Source organism: Mustela nivalis, assembly GCF_964662115.1.
Source record: "Mustela nivalis genome assembly, chromosome: 16".
NCBI lineage: Eukaryota > Metazoa > Chordata > Mammalia > Carnivora > Mustelidae > Mustela > Mustela nivalis.
The window spans coordinates 56,626,956-56,634,315 of record NC_139035.1 but is presented as its reverse complement, the minus strand read 5'-3'; the positions used below and the strand labels follow the sequence as shown (position 1 = coordinate 56,634,315).

The 7,360-nt window shown below is 35.6% G+C and overlaps 1 long non-coding RNA gene across 2 annotated transcripts; it reads right to left on the bottom strand.

Moving 5' to 3' along the window:
• Positions 1 to 239: 239 nt before the first annotated feature.
• LOC309849735 lies at positions 240 to 2,783 on the bottom strand. Of its 2 annotated transcripts, none has more exons than XR_014303867.1 (4): positions 2,749 to 2,783; positions 1,559 to 1,609; positions 1,285 to 1,451; positions 240 to 675 (listed from the first exon to the last, which is right to left on the bottom strand). It is a non-coding gene; the product is annotated as an uncharacterized lncRNA (long non-coding RNA). The 2 variants fall into 2 exon arrangements; XR_014303868.1 differs by lacking the exon at positions 2,749 to 2,783 and adding an exon at positions 1,966 to 2,050.
• Positions 2,784 to 7,360: the final 4,577 nt, after the last annotated feature.

The following is a 7,360-nucleotide window of genomic DNA, read 5'->3' as shown; positions in this document are numbered from 1 at the left end:
AAGAGGAAGTAATTCAGAAGACAGAGACCACTGACACTGATTCCTATTCATGTTCCCCACTGGACCAAGCCATTTACTTTCACCTGTAGATACTGCTCAGCACGAAAAAAAGGAAGTTTATGGGATGCATAATCAACGGGCAGTCCCCAGCTCGGCCTCCCCCAGATTTCTGCTAAAATACTTATAAAAACAGTAAAAAATAAGAAAATTCCTTAGCATCAAACACTTGATGTGGGCATCAATCAGTTTATTTCTAAGATCTGAGAGAAAAAGTCCACTTGCCAGAAGACTTCTTTCACGATCTTTTGCTAGGAACAATTTTAACTGCCATGCATGAAAGTTTCTTCAGAAGGGACAGTTTTTTCTATCCAAATATACACCCGCTGCCATCTTATTTTCTCTTGATGGAATTTTTTTTGTCTTTCAGGATATCATGTCTTCTTTAATCCCACTGATGGTAATGAATGTTACTGTTTAAATTTCCTCTTTTTTTCTGATAAATTATATTTGTATATGTTAGTTCTATAAGGTTCTGAGATGATATTCTTTTTGCATGATTTCCCCACAAAGGATCTGAGCTCTGCACCAAACAGAAAAGTGGACACAGTTCTTCTTTTGAGGAACACTAGTTTTTCAGTCAACCAGAGTAGCTTCTCTCTTGCCTCTCTGACTTACCTGTTAGAAAACAATTGGGAAGACACTGGCTTAAGCAGTCATATTCTGAGGGACACACTGGGGACAGGGATAACATTTCTTAAGTAAAATATTTTGAAAGAAATCAGAAATTCAGGTACCAAGAAGCACTGTTCTTATATGCTTTCATAGTTTTGCCACTAAGTATGAGGAAGATTATAAAACAGGGATTTCCAGATTAACAGATAAATACACATGTAATTTGCTAAATGTGTCAAATCTCCCCCATTTCAGGAGATGTATCATTTAACATTTACACCAGTATGCAGCCTTACAAAGTATTTTGTCATATTTTTAGATTTTTTCCAATTAAGTGAGAAATGATAACACAGGAGAGTTTTAATTTACATTTCTCTTATTTTGAATGAGATTGGTCCCCTTTTCCCAATATTAAGAGCCATTCACATATCTTTTTTTCCCCCCACTGTGAACTGTCTGCCTTACTAGCTAATTTATTTTATATGGCAGTGAGAATTTTTTTTGGGGGGGGGGGGAATCAATGACTTTTTTTGGGACTCATCCAAGAACTGAAGCTGCAGAACAAACTGCCACTGGACATTTAGAAAGACAGGGGATTCCAGAGAGTCTCACCTGAATTCTGCTTATTTGGAGAAGAGCCACTACAGCCATAAACTATTTGGACACTTATTAAATAGTAATGTTGATGAATTGTTAAATTCCTCACTGTTGTGGCTTATACCTCCAGGAGCCATAGGCCATCCTCACGTTGAAGATTTGAGAAGGAGCTTCTCATGACCCTGGCAAAGCAAGGGAAAGATAATTATTGTCAAATGGGCCCAAAGAGTTTTCCATGAGAAAGGGCTAAGTCTTCAGAGGACGGGACTTTCATAGAATCTTACTCCACCTTGTTGAAGGGCATTCCTCTCATTCAGACTTCTCGTATTCTGTCTCTCACCTAAATGGGAAAAGAAAAATAAAAAACTGTATAAAATGATATCATTAGAGTAACATTTGTGTAGACTGTTATCACAGTCTGCGATATAAATCTACCAAGAGACTGAGACCTGATCATAAAATTATGCAATGCTGGGGCGCCTGGGTGGCTCAGTGAGTTAAAGCCTCTGCCTTCGGCTCAGGTCATGATCTCAGGGTCCTGGGATTGAGCCCCGCGTCGGACTCTCTGCTCAGCAGGGAGCCTGCTTACCCACTCCCCTCTCTCTCTGTCTGCCTCTCTGCCTTGCGATCTCTGTCTGTCAAATAAATAAATAAAATCTTAAAAAAACAAAACAACTATGTAAATGCTTATCCTACCTCACATCTTACCACTGGCCCAACAGAACTGTGGTAAAATCCAGTCAGTGATAGCTGAGATGGTTGCGAGATGAAGAGTCTCTCAGAAGAGGAGTATTTAGAGAACCCAAAATCAAGAGAGAAGACTACAGTGAGGATGTTAGAAAAATACAAAGCCTCTGGAAGCTTCAGCAAACACTGAACATAGCCCAAGTCCTACACAGGTTAACATAAATCCTCACACTAAGGGCCTATTAGCCACCAGCTCTCAAAAAGTATATATAATCATGCTGAAAGGGGAAAAATAATCAATCTGAAGAGAGAGCATTGTAACCATACTTAGATATGAAACAGATGTTGCAGTTTTCAAGAATGTAATAATATGATTAATATGTTAAAGGATCTAATGGAGAAAATTGATAATATGCAAGAACATAAGCAATTAAGCAGAAAGGTGGAAGCAGGAAGGAAAAAAACTCAAAAGGAAATGCAAGAAATCAAAATATTTTAAGAGAAATGAAGACTGCCTTGGATGAGCTCGTAAACAGACTGCACACAGAGAATCCGTGACCTGGAAAATAGGACTATAGATAACTTCCAAATTAAAAAGCCAAGGAAGGGAAAAAAAATTAAAAAAGAAAGGGAAAGAAAGGAAAACTAGAACATCCAAGAACTGTAGGACAATTTCAAAAGGCATAAACTGTGTAACTGAAATACTGAAAGAAGAAAGAAGGAACAGAAAAAAAATTTTTTTTGACTTAATAATGATTGAAAACTTTTCAAAAGTAAGGACAGGCATAACACCTGGGTGAAATGTAGGGCGGTGGATGCAGATTTTCGAAGAATCATTGGATAGGTGGGAGGAATCTGACAACGGAATGCAGAATGTGACAACACAATGTAACTGTATCATAAATGTATAAAACTAACTCACAGAAGGGGGTGGGGAAAAAAGGTATGGACCTAGGTAACTTTGGAAATGAGTGAAGTCCGTAAGAGCAGGACAAAAGAAACTCTATCTAAAGCAGTCTACTCTAGCTTATAAAGTTGTATTCCTTGGAGGGAAAACCGATTTTAATACTGTTATACATGCACACTTGTAATTGAATAGTTTATTAACTGGATGGCAGATAGAGGCCAGATTTCTCACTATTGGAATAAGACTGTAAAAATAAAGGAATGAGGTTAGAATCATCCATGTGGCAATGGATTAAAGTTGGAGATATTGTATGAAGTTGTATTAGCTTGATATAGATACAAATGCTGACACATAGAAGATTTAATAGATGTGCGTATATATTTATAGGTTTGCATACATACACATATTTTCTTACAGCGTCAGCAGTGATAGCCTGGAAGCGATGTGACCTCAGTACAGGGTTAAAAAATGAAGAATGTTAAAAAAAAAAAAATCCCACCATCACAGGGGTGTGTCAAAGGACCACTGTTAATGGAGCTTCCAATGCCAAGAGCTGGAAACATTTAAGCAATATAATAAATATGGTAATATTGAATTATAATCCAAAATATAAGCCAAACACTTGTAGTGATATAGATAAGTGATTGAAGAAATACAAAATTGAGGGACACCTGAGTGGCTCAGTGGGTTAAGCCTCTGCCCTCACCTCAGGTCGTGATCCCAGGGTCCTGGGATCAAGCCCTGCATTGGGCTCTCTGCTCAGTAGGGAGCCTGCTTCCCTCATCTCTCTCTGCCTACTTGTGATCTCTCTCTCTCTGTCAAATAAAAAAAAAAAAATCTTAAAAAATGACTAAATGAATTTCCCATATACAATATTTCTAAATAATTTATATAGGTACCTTGACCTCGAGGAGGTGGAATTTAATTCCTCACTCCTTAAGTGTGGTTGCACCTAGTGAATTTTTCCCAAAAGGATAGAATGAAAAGGAGGGGAAAAGACTAACTAGCGTGAAGAAACCTTACACACTTTACCTCATCTACGTGGTCAAACTTAACATCAGCAGTGACAGGTTATATGAATAATATGTGTCCTTGATAAACTGTAATGAAAAGGACACTTTCTGTCATTGGGGAGGAAGACCTCTGTGGCCTTCCTCCCCAAACCACATAGCCTCAGTCTAAGCATGAGGAAACCATCAGTCAAATCCCGATTGAGAGATATTTTCCAAATACCTGACCAGTATGTCTCAAAATTGTCAAGGTCATAAAACCAAGGAAAGTCTCAACTCCAAAAGCCTTAAGAGGTGTGACAACTCAATGTAATGTAGTAACCTAAGATGCTGGAATAGAAAAGAGTAACATTACACACAACAAAGGAAAATGAATAAAGTATAGACCAGTGAATAACAATGGGTTAATACTGCTTCAGTAATTATAACACATGCACAACATAAACTGTTAATCATAAACAAAACGGGTTGTGTACTATTTGGGAAATTTTTTTGTAAATCTAAACCTGTAATAAAATTGTAAAACGTTCATTTGAAAATAAAACTAAAAAAAATGGGGAGGGAGATCTAAGTAAAATGATTTTTCAAAAAATAAAGAAAAAACATTTATATTGTGCTAATTCATCAGGAGTAATATACACAGAACATTGGGGTATTTCAGAGGAATAAGAATCCAACAGCAATACTGCCATTTATGGATCATAAGACTAGAATTTTGCAAGCATTAGCTTTTTAAATATCAAAAAAATCCTGCAATATAAATACTATCATTCTGAAGAAACCCAAGTCAAATCCTTTTGGCTCTAACTTCAAGGTGTAATAGCAGTCTGTCCACTTCGGATTCCCTTTATCCTGCACTGCTTTCGGTTTGCATTAATGTAGCATTCTCCTTTTTGTTTTCTTTTATCCTTTCTTTACCCCACATACTGGCCAGAATCATCTTAGAGGATCTATTGTGCATCTGAGAACCATTTAAAGCCTTTATAGCTTCTGAGGTCAACAGGAATATCACTTAACCCAATTAGAACTCTCTATAAATAAAATGTTTTTCCTTCTTAAAAAAAAAAAAGTCTAATTTGATCTTTCCCATATGACTATCCAATTCTCCCAACACAGTTTACATAAAATAATATATCTTACAGTCAGTGATTTGCAATATTAACTTTACCATGTAATAATCTGATACGTACAACTGGACCAATATATTATTCTTTCTGTTCCATGGTCTGTGTATTCGGATATTAATACCATACTATTTTCACTATAGAGGTTTTATAGTATAATTTCATATTTGATTGGGCTAGTTTTCATTTCTTGTTTGTTCTCCGCCCCCCAGGGATTTCCTAGGTACTCTTGCTTTTTTATTCTTTATAAAAAAATTTCTATTTTGTTCTTCTAGCCCCAAGGAGGGAAAAAACCTTGACAATATGTTTATTAAAATTCTGTTAAATTTATAAATTTAGGAAAAAATTTTATCTTTATGATGTTGGGTATTACGATTCAAGACTATGTTTAAGTCTTCCATTTCTTCAAGGCTAGTTTATGTTCTTCATAGTATTTTATAGTGTATTAACTATATAAAATTTGTATGTTTCTTATTATGTTTATGCTTAAGTATCTTATTATTTTTTTTAATTTTCACTATTGAAAATGGGGCTTCTCTTCCTTGGTATGTTCCTTCATGGTGATGTTTTAATCTCTGAAGCAACTGATTTTTCTAACTTTAAAACTCTCTGTTTACCTGGATTATTTTGTTTGCATTAGTTTTCAAATGATTCAGGTTTTTGAGATGTCTAGTCATGTCACCTAGAAGCAAAAATAATTTCATCCCTTCTCATCTAGTTCTTAATGCTTTGAACAGCTTTCTTTTGGGTATTTGCACTGTCCATTACATCCACACAATATTACATAGAAATCAATGTAGTAGACATCCTTATCTTTTCCTCACTTTCTTGGCAAATGCTCTAGTGTTTCTAGATAATTAAGATGCTGATCTTTGGGCTGAAATATATACATACTCACACATACACACACTAATGAACTCACTTGTGTCAAATTCATATATCTTCCATTATATGTAATATAAATATATATATATATAATGTATATATATCCTATATATTGCATTTATATATATAATTGATTTTTTTTTTAGCATGAAGGAGTGTTCATGTTAAAGTCATTATGCATCTTGCATTGATATACTGAGAAATAGTTAAATGTTTTTAACATGAATGAGTACTGAATTTTTGTGAAATGCCTTTTCTGCATTGAAGGATGTGATCTCTATCTCTACTGGTATAACAGATTACATTAATGGATTTTCTTATTTCAAATCATCCTTGCTTTCCTGGAGTGAACCCTCCTAGAAAACGATGTGTTCTTTCTGATGTACTACTTGCTGTTTGTTGGTAATTTTATTAGTTTTTTTTGCATTGCTATTCACACACGATACTGACTTTCCATTTTCTTTTTTAGTGCAGTCTTTGTCATAATTTTGAAATCAATATTCTTTTCATTTTATAAAATGAATTTAGAAGATTTTCCTCTCTTCCTGTCCTCTGGAATAGTTTAAGTAGAATTGAAATTTTCTGTTCTTTAAAAGTTAGACTGAATTTCCCTGTGAGTCCTTCTGGGCCTGTTCTTTATTCCTTCTTGTTCATTTCTCATGATTGTTTAAGATTAAACTTTCTGTTTCAACTGGAGACTATTTGGGCAAGCTATGATCTTTTAAAACAAAACAAAACAAAAAATCATTTCATCTACATCTCCTCCTCTACGTTTTCTCCTAAGCTAGAAACTTTCCAAAGGCAATTTTTTGATACTGATTTGGTATCCAACCATATCAGTTCAATTCTAAAAATAACACTGTGTTGTAAACAGCTACCTGGAGTTAGCACAGACTCACAGGTGAAAGGGCTCAGTCCTCTGAGTCTCCCCATTTGAGATCCCAGCTACAAGTTCTGTGCACTCAGGCTACTTGTAATTCTGACCAATTGTTTTGACTACAAATTCACAGGAACCTATGACCCCTCTTCTGGTTTGATAATTCTCTAGAACCATTCACAGAACTGACAGAAAGTTCTACACTTAATGCTTACGGTTTTATTATAAAAGATACAGCCAAGTGGAAGATTGAGCTGAGAAGATAACTTCTTTGCCTTCTCCAGGCCTGTCATCTTTCTAGCACATTCATGTGCCCACTAACAAAGAGGCTTCTGGAACCTCATTATTTTAATTTTAATCCAACCTCTAATCAGGCTCTTGGTATTATTTCTAGGGTGGGCAGCCCCTCCCTAGAAACTATTTAAGAGCCCACCATGAGTCACCTTCAACATAAACACAGGTATGATAAAAAGGAGCTCAAGATGTATAACAAAAGATACTCCTATCTCTCAGGAAATTCCAAGGGTTTTAAGAGCTCTGTGCCAAGAACTGGGAACAGTGACCAAATGCATTATTTATTGTATCACAGGGAACATACTCT